Source organism: Arachis hypogaea, chromosome 2 (assembly GCF_003086295.3).
Source record: "Arachis hypogaea cultivar Tifrunner chromosome 2, arahy.Tifrunner.gnm2.J5K5, whole genome shotgun sequence".
Taxonomy (NCBI): domain Eukaryota; kingdom Viridiplantae; phylum Streptophyta; class Magnoliopsida; order Fabales; family Fabaceae; genus Arachis; species Arachis hypogaea.
This window is the reverse complement of record NC_092037.1, coordinates 49,017,467-49,031,194: the sequence shown is the minus strand read 5'-3', so window position 1 is coordinate 49,031,194 and position 13,728 is coordinate 49,017,467. Positions and strand designations below refer to the sequence as shown.

The 13,728-nt window shown below is 37.5% G+C and overlaps 1 non-coding gene across 1 annotated transcript; it reads right to left on the bottom strand.

Moving 5' to 3' along the window:
• Positions 1 to 1,044: 1,044 nt before the first annotated feature.
• On the bottom strand, positions 1,045 to 1,148 carry LOC112763930 (small nucleolar RNA R71). Its single transcript, XR_003182962.1, has one exon. It is a non-coding gene; the product is annotated as a small nucleolar RNA R71 (small nucleolar RNA).
• Positions 1,149 to 13,728: the final 12,580 nt, after the last annotated feature.

The following is a 13,728-nucleotide window of genomic DNA, read 5'->3' as shown; positions in this document are numbered from 1 at the left end:
TTTAATCATATCTTTTTCAAATCATATCTTTTTCAAAATCAATTTCAAAAAATCATTTCTATCTCCTTATCTTTTCAAAATTGATTTTCAAATCTTTTTCAACTAACTAATTGACTTTTTGTTTGTTCCTATCTTTTTCAAAACCACCTAACTACTTTTCTCTTTCTAAATTTTGAAAATCACCATCCATTTTTTCAAAATTCTTTTTATTAACTAATTGTTTCAAATATTAATTTTAATTTTATTTCTTCTCTTAATTTTCAAAAATCACTAACCTTTTTCAAAAACAATTTTCGAAATTTTCTCCCTCTCATATCTTTCTATTTATTTATTCATTTACTAACACTTCTCTTCACCTAAAAATTCGAACCCTCTCTTCCCCTTTTGTGTTCAAATTTTTCTCCTACTTCTTATGTTCTTATTTTCTTCTACTCACATAAAGGAATCTCTCTACTGTTGTAAAGAGGATCCCTATTATTATTTTCTGTTCCTTTTTTTTGTATGAGCAGGAGCAAGAACAAGAACATTCTTGTTGAAGCAGATCCTGAACCTGAAAGGACTCTGAAGAAGAAACTAAGAGAAGCTAAAATAAAATAATCCAGAGAAAACCTTACAGAAATTTTCGAAAAAAAAGAGGAGATGGTAGCCAAAAATAATGACAACAACAATAATGCAAAGAGGATGCTTGGTGATTATACTACACCTACTTCCAATTTTTATGGAAGAAGCATCTCAATCCCTGCCATTGGAGCAAACAATTTTGAGCTGAAGCCTCAACTAGTTGCTCTAATGCAACAGAACTGCAAGTTTCATGGACTTCCATCAGAAGATCCCTATCAGTTTTCAACTGAGTTCTTGCAGATCTGTGATACTGTTAAGACTAATGGAGTAGATCCTGAAGTCTACAGGCCTATGCTTTTCCTTTTTGTTGTAAGAGACAGAGCTAGAACATGATTTGACTCATAACCTAAAGATAGCCTGGACTCTTGGGATAAGCAGGTCACGACCTTCTTGGCCAAGTTCTTTCCTCCTTAAAAGTTGAGCAAGCTTAGAGTAGATGTTCAGACCTTCAGGCAAAAAGATGGTGAATCCCTCTATGAAGCTTGGGAAAGATACAAGCAGTTGACCAAAAAGTGTCATTCTGACATGCTTTTAGAGTGGACCATTTTGGATATATTCTATGATGGTCTATCTGAGTTCTCTAAGATGTCACTAGACCATTCTGCAGGTGGATCTATTCACCTAAAGAAAACGCCTGTAGAAGCTCAAGAACTCATTGACATAGTTGCAAATAACCAATTCATGTACACCTCTGAGAGGAACCCTGTGAGTAATGGGATGCCTCAGAGGAAGGGAGTTCTTGAAATTGATGCTCTGAATGCCATATTGGCTTAGAACAAAATGTTGACTCAGCAATTCAACATGATTTCTCAGAGTCTGAATGGATTGCAAAATGCGTCCAACAGTACTAAAGAAGCATCTTCTGAAGAAGAAACTTATGATCCTGAGAACCCTGCAATGGCAGAGGTAAATTACATGGGTAAAGCCTTTGGCAACACCTATAACCCTTCATAGAGAAATCATCCGAATTTTTCATGGAAGGATTGGTGCACGAAATTGTGATCTCTAATAATGGCATTCAACTTGGTATGCTCGTTTATAACTCAGCACTTTCTTCACAACTTCGCACAACTAAATAGCAAGGGCACTGGGTCGTCCAAGTAATACCTTACGTGAGTAAGGGTCGATCCCATGGAGATTGTTGGTATGAAGCAAGCTATGGTCATCTTGAAATTCTCAGTTAGGCAAATAATATATGGTTATGGAGTTTTCGAATAATAATAATAAATAAACAAAAAATAAAGATAGAAATACTTATGTAAATCATTGAACAGAATTTCAGATAGGCGTATGAAGATGCTGTGCTCTTTCTGAATCTCTGCTTTCCTACTACCTTTATCCAATCATTTTTACTCCTTTCCATGGCAAGTTGTATGTAGGGTATCACCGTTGTCAATGGCTACATCCCATCCTCTCAGTGAAAATGGTCCAAATGCTCTCTCACAACACGGCTAATCATCTGTCGGTTCTCGATCATGTTGGAATAGAATCCATTGATTCTTTTACGTTTGTCATCACGCCCAACAATCGCGAGTTTGAAGCTTATCACAGTCATTCAATCCCTTAATCCTACTCAGAATACCACAGACAAGGTTTAGACTTTCTGGATTCTCATGAATGCCGCCATCAATTCTAGCTTATACCACAAAGATTCTGATTAAAGAATCCAAGAGATATGCGCCCGGTCTAAGGTAGAACGGAGGTGGTTGTCAGTCACGCGTTCATAGGTGACAATGCTGATGAGTGTCACGGATCATCACATTCATCATGGTGAAGTGTAACAAATATCTTAGAACAGGAATAAACTGAATTGAATAGAAAATAGTAGCAATTGCATTAAAACTTGAGGTACAGCAGAGCTCCACACCCTTAATCTATGGTGTGTAGAAACTCCACCGTTGAAAATACATAAGTGATGAAGGTCTAGGCATGGCCGAATGGCCAGCCCCCAAAACGTGATCAATAGTCTCCTAAGATGAATAATGGAATAAAACTAAGACCAAAGATATCTAATACAATAGTAAAATGTCCTATTTATACTAGACTAGCTACTAGGGTTTACAGAAGTAAGTAATTGATGCAGAAATCCACTTCCGGGGCCCACTTGGTGTGTGCTTGGGCTGAGCTTGAGCTTTACACGTGCAGAGGCTTTTTTGGAGTTGAACGCCAAGTTGTAACGTGTTTTTGGCGTTCAACTATGGTTCGTGACGTGTTTCTGGTGTTTGACTCTAGAATGCAGCATGGAACTGGCGTTGAGCACTAGTTTACCTCATCTAATCACGAATAAAGTATGAACTATTATCTATTGCTGGAAAGCTATGGATGTCTACTTTCCAACGCCATTGAGAGCGCACCATTTGGAGTTCTGTAGCTCCAGAAAATCCATTTCGAGTGCAGGGAGGTCAGACTTCAATAGCATCAACAGTCTTTTGTCAGTCTTCTATCAGAGTTTTGCTCAGGTCCCTCAATTTCAGCCAGAAATTACCTAAAATCATAGAAAAACACACAAACTCATAGTAAAGTCCAGAAATGTGAATTTAGCATAAAAACTAATGAAAACATCCCTAAAAGTAACTATATTTTACTAAAAACTACCTAAAAATAATGCCAAAAAGCGTATAAATTATCCGCTCATCACAACACCAAACTTAAATTGTTGCTTGTCCCCAAGCAACTGAAAATCAATTAGGATAAAAAAGAAGAGAATATACTATGAAGCTCAGAATATCAATGAATATTAATTCTAATTAGATGAGCGAGACTTGTAGCTTTTTGCTTCTGAACAGTTTTGGCATCTCACTTTATCCTTTGAAGTTTAGAATGATTGGCATCTCTAGGAACTTAGAATTTCAGATAGTGTTATTGATTCTCCTAGTTAAGTTTGTTGATTCTTGAACACAACTATTTTTATGAGTCTTGGCCATGGCCCTAAGCACTTTGTTTTCCAGTATTACCACTAGATACATAAATGCCACAGACACATGACTGGGTGAACCTTTTCAGATTGTGACTCAGCTTTGCTAAAGTCCCCAGTTAGAGGTGTCCAGAGCTCTTAAGCACACTCTTTTTGCTTTGGATCACGACTTTAACCACTCAGTCTCAAGCTTTTCACTTGGACCTGCATGCCACAAGCACATGGTTAGGGACAGCTTGATTTAGCCATTTAGGCCTGGATTTTATTTCCTTGGGCCCTCCTATCCATTGATGCTCAAAGCCTTGGATCCTTTTTACCCTTGCCGTTTAGTTTTAAGGGCTATTGGCTTTTTCTGCTTACTTTTTCTTTTTCTTTCTATTATTTTTTTGCCATTTTTTTACAAGCTTTTGCTATTCACTGCTTTTTCTTGCTTCAAGAATCAATTTCATGATTTTTCAGATTATCAATAGCATTTCACTTTGTTCATCATTCTTTCAAGAGCCAACAATTTTAACATTCATAAACAACAAGATAAAAAATATGCACTGTTCAAGCATTCATTCAGAAAACCAAAAAGTATTGTCACCACATCAATATAAAAAAACTAAATTCAAGGATAAATTCAAAACTCATGTACTTCTTGTTCTTTTGAATTAAAAACATGTTTCATTTAAGAAAGGTGAAGAATTCATGGAATTATTCATAGCTTTAAGACATAGTTACTACATACTAATGATCATGTAATAAAGACACAAACATAGATAACATAAAGCTTAAAAATCGAAAAATAGAGAAATAAGAACAAGGAATGAATCCACCTTAGTGATGGTGGCACTTTCTTCTTGAAGAACCAATGATGTCCTTGAGCTCTTCTATGTCTCTTCCTTGCCTTTGTTGCTCTTCCCTCATTGCTCTTTGATCTTCTCTAATTTCATGGAAAATGATGGAGTGTTCTTGATGTTCCACCCTTAATTGATCCATATTGTAACTCAAGTCTTCTAGAGAAGTGTTGAGTTGTTCCCAATAGTTGTTAGGAGGAAAGTGCATCCCTTAAGGCATCTCCGGGATTTCTTGGTGATGAGCTTCCTCATGCGTCTCTTGGGATCCATGAGTGGGCTCTCTTGTTTGCTCCATCCTCTTCTTAGTGATGGGCTTATCCTCCTCAATGGGGATGTTTCCTTCTATGATAACTCCAGCTGAGTAACATAGATGGCAAATAAAATGAGGAAAAGCTAGCCTTGCCATGGTGGATGAATTTTTGGCTATTTTGTAGAATTCAAGGGAGATGACTTCATGAATTTCTACTTCCTCTCCATTCATAATGCTATGAATCATGATGGCCCAATCCACAGTAACTTTAGATCGGTTGCTAGTGGGGATGATGGAGCATTGGAAGAACTCCAACCATCCTCTAGCCACAGGCTTGAGGTCCAGTCTTTTTAATTGAACCAGCTTGCCTTTGGAGTCTCTTTTCCATTGAGCTTCCTCCACACATATGTCCATAAGGACTTGGTCCAACCTTTGATCAAAGTTGACCCTTCTAGTGTAGGGGCGTGCATATCCTTGCATCATGGGCAAGTTGAACGCCAACCTCACATTTTCCGGACTAAAATCTAAGTATTTCCCCCGAACCATTGTAAGATAATTCTTTGGATTCGGGTTCACACTTTGATCATGGTTCCTAGTGATCCATGCATTGGCATAGAACTCTTGAACCATTAAGATTCTGACTTGTTGAATGGGGTTGGTGAGAACTTCCCAACCTCTTCTTTGGATCTCATGTCGGATCTCCGGAAATCCATTTTTCTTGAGCTTGAAAGGGACCTCGGGGATCACCTTCTTCTTGGCCACAACTTTATAGAAGTGGTCTTGATGGGCTTTGGAGATGAATCTCTCCATCTCCCATGACTCGGAGGTGGAAGCTTTTGTCTTTCCTTTCCCTTTTCTAGAGGTTTCTCTGGCCTTAGGTGCCATCAATGGTTATGGAAAAAAAAAAGCTATGCTTTTACCACACCAAACGTAGAATATTGCTCGCCCTCGAGCAAGAGAAGAAAGAAGAAGAAGAAGAAGAAGAAGAAGAAGAAGAAGAAAAAGAAAATATGGAGGAAAGGGAGAAGTGTGTGGTTTCGGCCAAGGTGAAGAAGAGAGGGTTGTGGTTTGTGAAAATGAAGAAGGATAGAGGGGTTTATATAGTGAAGGGAGAGGAAGTACGTTCAGCTATTTAGGGTGGGTTTGGGTGGGAAAGAGATTTTGAATTTTGAAGGTAGGTTGGGATTTTGGGGAAGAGTGGATGGATGTGAGTGGTGAAAAGGTGATGGGGAAGAGAGATTGAGGTGATTGGTGAAGGGTTTTGGGGAAGAGTGTTTATTGGGTTGTGTGAAAAAGAGAGAGAGGGTGAGTTGAGGTAGGTGGGGATCCTGTGGGGTCCACAGATCCTGAGATGATCCTGTGGGGTCCACAGATTCTGAGGTGTCAAGGATTTACATCCCTGCACCAATGAGGCATGTAAAATGCCCTTTTCATGAAATCCTGGCATTCAATGCCAGATTGATGCTTGTTTTTGGCGTTGAACGCCAGCTTCATGCTTGTTTTGGGCGTTCAACGCCCATTTGCAGCATGTTTCTGGCGTTGAATGCCAGTTCCATGCTTGTTTCTGGCGTTCAGCGCCAGCTCTCCTCAGGGTGTTTTCCTGGCGTTTAAACGCCAGGATGTTGCTTGTTTATGGCGTTTAACGCCACATCCATGCTCTGTTCTGGCGTTGAACACCAGCCAGATGCTCCTTACTGGCGTTTAAACGCCAGTAAGCCCTTCCTCTAGGGTGTGCTTTTTCTTCTGCTGTTTTTGATCCTGTTTTCAATTTTAATATTTATTTTGTGACTCCACATGATTATGAAACTAATAAAACATAAAAGAACAATAAAAGCAAAATAAAATAAGATAAATAAAAATTGGGTTGCCTCCCAATAAGCGCTCCTTTTATGTCACTAGCTTGACAATGGCTCTCATGGAGCCTCAAAGGTGATCAGGTCAATGTTGTAGACTTTCAACACTAAACTTAGAGTTTGAATGTGGGGATTCAAAACCAAACTTAGAGTTTGGCTGTGGCCTCCCAACACCAAACTTAAAGTTTGATTGTGGGGGCTCTATTTGACTCTGTACTGAGAAAAGATTTTCATGCTTCCTCTCCATTGTTAAAGAAAAACACCCTTGGGTCTTAAACACAAGGTAGTCCCCATTCAATTGAAGGACTAATTCTCCTCTGTTAACATCTATCACAGCTCTTGCTGTGGCTAGGAAAGGTCTTCCAAGGATGATGCATTCACCCTCCTCCTTCCTAGTGTCTAAGATTATGAAATCAGCAGGGATGTAAAAGTCTTCAACCTTTACCAACACGTCCTCTACCAATCCATAAGCCTGTCATACTGACTTGTCTGCCATTTGCAATGAGAATATGGCAGGCTGTACCTTAATGATCCCCAACTTCTCCATTACAGAGAATGGCATAAGATTTATGCCTGACCCTAGGTCATACAGAGCCTTTTCAAAGGTCATAGTGCCTATGGTACAGGGTATTAAGAACTTACCAAGATCTTGTTTCTTTTGAGGTAAAGTTTACTGAACCCATGTATCTAGTTCACCAATGAGCAAGGGAGGTTCACCTTCCCAAGTCTCATTACCAAAGAACTTGGTATTCAACTTCATGATAGCTCCTAGATATTGAGCAACTTGCTCTCTAGTTACATCTTCATCCTCTTCAGAGGAAGAATAATTTTCAGAGCTCATGAATGGCAGAAGGAATTTTAATGAGATCTCTATGGTCTCTATATGACTTTCAGATTCCTTTAAGTCCTCAATAAGGAACTCCTTCTTGCTTGAGAGACGTCCCTTGAGGTCTTCCTCATTGGGATTCACGTCCTCTCCTTCCTCTCTAGGTTCGGCCATGTTGATTATGTCAATGGCCTTGCACTCTCTTTTTGGATTCTCGTCAGTATTGCTTGGGAGAGTACTAGGAGGAGTTTCAGTGACTTTCTTACTCAGCTGGCCCACTTGTGCCTCCAAATTTCTGATGAAGGACCTTGTTTCACTCATGAAGCTTAAAGTGGCCTTAGACAGATCAGAGACTATATTTGCTAAGTTAGAGGTGCTCTGCTCAGAATTCTCTGTCTGTTGCTGAGAAAATGATGGAAAAGGCTTGTTATTGCTAAACCTGTTTCTTCCACCATTATTAAAGCCTTGTTGAGGTTTTTGTTGATCCTTCCATGAGAAATTTGGATGATTTCTCCATGAGGGGTTATAGGTGTTGCCAAAGGCTTCCCCCATGTAATTTACCTCTGCCATTGTAGGGTTTTCAGGATCATAAGCGTCTTCTTCAGATGATGCCTCTTTAGTGCTGTTGGATGCATTTTGCCATCCATTCAGACTTTGAGAAATCATGTTGACTTGCTGAGTCAACATTTTGTTCTGAGCCAATATTGCATTCAGAGCATCAATTTCAAGAACTCCCTTCCTCTGAGGCGTCCCATTATTCATGGAATTCCTCTCAGAAGTGTACATGAATTGGTTATTTGCAACCATTTCAACAAGTTCCTGAGCTTCTACAGGCATTTTTTTTAGGTGAATAGATCCACCTGCAGAATGACCCAGTGACATCTTAGAGAACTCAGACAGGCCATAATAGAATATATCTATCATGATCCACTATGAAAACATGTCAGAAGGACACTTTTTGGTCATCTGCTTGTATCTTTCCCAAGCTTCATAGAGGGATTCACCATCATTTTGCTTGAAGGTCTGAACATCCACTCTAAGCTTGCTCAGCTTTTGAGGAGGAAAGAATTTAACCAAGAAGGCCGTGACCAGCTTATCCCAAAAGTCCAGGCTATCCTTAGGTTATGAGTCCAACCATGTTCTAGCTCTGTCTCTTACAGAAAAAGGGAAAAGCATGAGCATGTAGACTTCAGGATCTACTCTATTAGTCTTAACAGTCTCACAGATCTGCAAGAACTTAGTTAAAAATTGGTAGGGATCTTCTGATGGAAGTCCATGAAACTTGCATTTTGTTGCATTAGAGCAACTAGTTGAGGTTTCAGCTCAAAATTGTTTGCTCTAATGGCAGGAATTGAAATGCTTTTTCCATCAAACTTGGAAGTAGGTGTAGTATAATCACCAAGCATCCTCCTTGCATTATTGTTGTTGGGTTTGGCTGCCATATCCTTTTCTTGTTCGAAAATTTTAGTAAGGTTGTCTATGGATTGTTGTAATTTAGCTTCTCTTAGTTTCCTCTTCAGAGTCCTTTCAGGTTCAGGATCAGCTTCAATAAGAATACCTTTTTCCTTATTCCTGCTCATATGTGAAAGAAGAGAACAGAAAAGGAAGAAGAATCCTCTATGTCACAGTATAGAGATTCCTTTATGTTAGTAGTAGAAGAAAGGAATAGAAGAAGGAGAAGAGTTAAGAATCCAAACATAAGGGTGAAGATAGGTTCAAATTCTTGAGATGAAGAGAAGTGTTAGTAAATAAATAAATAAATAAAAGAAGATGAGAGGGGGAAAATTTTGAAAATAAATTTTGAAAAAGAGTTAGTGATTTTCGAAAATTACAGGGAAATAAAATTAAACTTAAAATTTAAAACAATTAATTAAAAAAAATTTAAAAAGGAAGGATAAATTTTTGGAAATTAGAGAGGGAAAAGTAGTTAGGTGGTTTTGAAAAAGATAAGAAACAAACAAAAAGTCAATTAGTTAGTTGAAACAGATTTGAAAATCAATTTTAAAAAGATAAGAAGATAAGACGTTAGAAGGGATATTTTGAAATCAAATTTTTGAAAGAGATATGGTTTAAAAAGATACGATAAAAAGATATGATTAAAAAGATATGGTTAAAAAAGATTTAATTTTTAAAATTAAAATTAATTACTTGACTAACATGAAACTAAAAGATATGATTCTAGAATTTAAAGATTGAACCTTTCTTAACAATAAAGTAACAAACTTCAAATTTTTGAATCAATCACATTACTTGTTAGTTAAGTTTCGAAAATTTGAAATAAAATAAGAAAAAGATTTTGAAAATAGTTTTAAATTTTCAAAAATCATAAGATAAAAGTAAAAGAGATTTGATTTTTGAAAAAGATTTTGAAAAGATAAGATTTTTAAAATTGAAAATTTGACTTGACTTATAAGAACTAACTAATTTTAAAATTTTTTGACTAAGTCAACTCAAATTTTCGAAAATTTGAGAGAAAAAAGGAAAAGATATTTTTTTTTGATTTTTTAATGATGAGAGAGAAAAACACAAATATGACCCAAAACATGAAAATTTTGGATCAAACACATAATGCATGCAAGAACACTATGAATGTTAAGATGAACACCAAGAACACTTTGAAGATCAAGATGAACATCAAGACTTATTTTTGAAAAATTTTCAACAAAAGAAAACATGCAAGACACCAAACTTAGAAATCTTTAATGCTTGGACTCTAACAAACGAAAAATGCATATGAAAAACAAGAAAAGACACAAAACAAGAAAATTCAAAGATCAAACAAGAAGACTTACCAAGAACAACTTGAAGATCATGAAGAACATATGCATGAATTTTTTAAAAATGCATAAAATTTAAAAACATGTAATTGACACCAAACTTAAAATTGACTCTAGACTCAAACAAGAAACGCAAAATATTTTTGATTTTTATGATTTAAAATTTTTTTGGATTTTTGTATATTTTTTTCGAAAACATAGGAAAAATAAAATAAGAAATTCAAAATTTTTAATAAGAATTCCAGGAATCTTTCAATGTTAGTCTAAAGCTCCAGTCCAGAAATTGGACATGGCTTAATAGCTAGCCAAGCTTTAGCATACATGGTTCAAGCATGTGAAGAGGAAGCCTCAGTTCAAAAGAATTTAGACATGGCTTTACAGCCAACCAGGCTACAACATGCTTCATGAAACACTAGAATTCATTCTTAAAAATTTAGAATAATTTTTTTCGAAAACAGAAGTAAAAATTTTTTGAAAGATTTTTGAAAATTTTTTGAAAATAAAATAAAAGGAAAATTACCTAATCTGAGCAACAAGATGAACCGTCAGTTGTCCAAACTCGAACAATCCCCGGCAACGGCGCCAAAAACTTGGTGCACGAAATTATGATTTCTAATAATGGCATTCAACTTGGTATGCGCGTTTATAACTCAGCACTTTCTTCACAACTTCGCACAACTAACCAGCAAGTGCATTGGGTCATCCAAGTAATACCTTACGTGAGTAAGGCTCGATCCTACGGAGATTGTTGGTATGAAGCAAGCTATGGTCATCTTGAAATTCTCAGTTAGGTGAATAATATATGGTTATGGAGTTTTCGAATAATAATAATAAATAAACAGAAAATAATAAAGATAGAAATACTTATGTAAATCATTGATGGGAATTTCAGATAGGCGTATGAAGATGCTGTGCTCCTTCTGAATCTCTGCTTTCCTACTACCTTCATCCAATCCTTTTTACTCATTTTCATGGCAAGCTGTATGTAGGACATCACCGTTGTCAATGGCTACATCCCATTCTCTCAGTGAAAATGGTCCAAATGGTCTGTCACAGCACGGCTAATCATCTGTCGGTTCTTGATCATGTTGGAATAGAATCCATTGATTCTTTTGCATTTGTCATCACGCCCAACAATCGCGAGTTTGAAGCTCGTCATAGTCATTCAATCCCTGAATCCTACTCGAAATACCACAGACAAGGTTTAGACTTTCTAGATTCTCATGAATGCCGCCATCAATTATAGATTATACCACGAAGATTCTGATTAAAGAATCCAAGAGATCTGCGCCCAGTCTAAGGTAGAACGGAGGTGGTTGTCAATCACGTGTTCATAGGTGAGAATGCTGATGAGTGTCACGGATCATCACGTTCATCATGGTGAAGTGCAACGAATATCTTAGAACAGGAATAAACTGAATTGAATAGAAAATAGAAGTAATTGCATTAAAACTCGAGGTACAGCAGAGCTCTACACCCTTGATCTATGGTATGTAGAAACTCCACTATTGAAAATACATAAGTGATGAAGGTCCAGGCATGGCCGAATGGCCAGCCCCCAAAACGTGATCAATAGTCTCCTAAGATGAATAATGGAATAAAACTGAGACCAAAGATGTCTAATACAATAGTAAAATGTCCTATTTATACTAGACTAGCTACTAGGGTTTACAGAAGTAAGTAATTGATGCAGAAATCTACTTCCAGGGCCCACTTGGTGTGTGCTTGGGCTGAGCTTGACTTTGCACGTGCAGAGGCTTTTTTTGGAGTTGAACGCCAGGTTGTAACATGTTTTTGGCGTTCAACTCTGGTTCGTGACGTGTTTCTGGCGTTTGACTCCAGAATGCAGCAAGGAACTGGCGTTGAGTGCCCGTTTATGTTGTCTAATCACAAATAAAGTATAAACTATTATATATTGTTGGAAAGCTCTGGATATCTACTTTCCAACGTTATTGAGAGCACACCATTTGGAGTTCTGTAGCTCCAGAAAATTCATTTCGAGTTTAGGGAGGTCAGAATCCAACAATATCAGCAGTCCTTTGTCAGCCTTCTATCAGAGTTTTGCTCAGGTCCCTCAATTTCAGCCAGAAATTACCTGAAATCACAGAAAAACACACAAACTCATAGTAAAATCTAAAAATGTGAATTTATCATATAAACTAATGAAAACATCCCTAAAAGTAACTATATCCTACTAAAAACTACCTAAAAATAATGCCAAAAAGCGTATAAATTATCTGCTCATCAAGGATCCACAGAAGCAAGGCTTCAATAATAACAATGGTGGAAGAAATGGGTTTAGCAATAGCAAGCCTTTTTCATCATCTTCTCAGCAACAGAAAGAGAATTCTGAGCAAAGCCCCTCTAGCTTAGCAAACATAGTCTCTGATCTATCTAAGGCCACTTTAAGTTTCATGAACGAAACAAGGTCCTCCATTAGAAACTTGGAGGCACAAGTGGGTCAGCTGAGTAAGAAAATCACTGAAACTCCTCCTAGTACTCTCCCAAGCAATACAAAAGAGAATCCAAAAAGAGAGTGCAAAGCCATTGATATAATCAATATGGCCGAATCCAAAGAGGAAGGGGAGGATGTGAATCCCAATGAGAAAGACCTCATGGGACATCCTCCAGATAGAAAGGAGTTCCCTATTGATGACCTAAAGGAATCTGAGGCTCATATAGAGACCATAGAGATTCCATTAAACTTCCTTCTACCATTCATGAGCTCTAAGAACTATTCTTCCTCTAAAGAGGATGAAGATGCAACTGAAGAGCAAGTTGCTCAATATCTAAGAGCCATCATGAAGCTGAATGCCAAGTTTTTTGGTAATGAGACTTGGAAAGATGAACCTCCCTTGCTCATTAGTGAACTAAATACATCAGTTCAGCAAACTTTACCTCAAAAGAAACAAGATCCTGGTAAATTCTTAATACCCTGTACCATAGGCACCATGACCTTTGAGAAGGCTATGTGTGACATGGGGTCAGGTATAAATCTTATGCCATTCTCTGTAATGGAGAAACTGGGGATCTTTGAGGTACAAGCTGCAAGAATCTCATTAGAGTTGGCAGACAAGTCAATAAAACAAGCTTATGGATTGGTAGAGGATGTGTTAGTGAAGGTTAAAAGCCTTTACATCCATGCTGATTTCATAATCCTAGACACTGGGAAAGATGAGGATGAATGCATCATCCTTGGAAGACCCTTCCTAGCTACAGCAGGAGCTATGATTGATGCTGACAGAGGAGAATTAGTCCTTCAATTGAATGGGGACTACCTTGTGTTTAAAGCTCAAGGATCTTCCTCTGCAACCTTGGAAAGGAAGCATGAAAAGCTTCTCTCAATACAGAGTCAAACAAAGCCCCCACAATCAAACTCTAAGTTTGGGGTTGGGAGGCCACAACCAAACTCTAAGTTTGGTGTTGAGAAGCCCCTATATTCAAACTTTAAGTTTGGTGTTGGGAGGCCCTCATCATGCTCTGAACATCTGTGAAGCTCCATGAGAACTCACTGTCAAGCTATTGACATTAAAAAAGCGCTTATTGGGAGGCAACCCAATTTCTATTTATCTATATTTCTATTGTTCTTTTATGATTTATTAGGTTTATGATCATGTGGAGTCACAAAATAATTGCAAAAATTAAAAA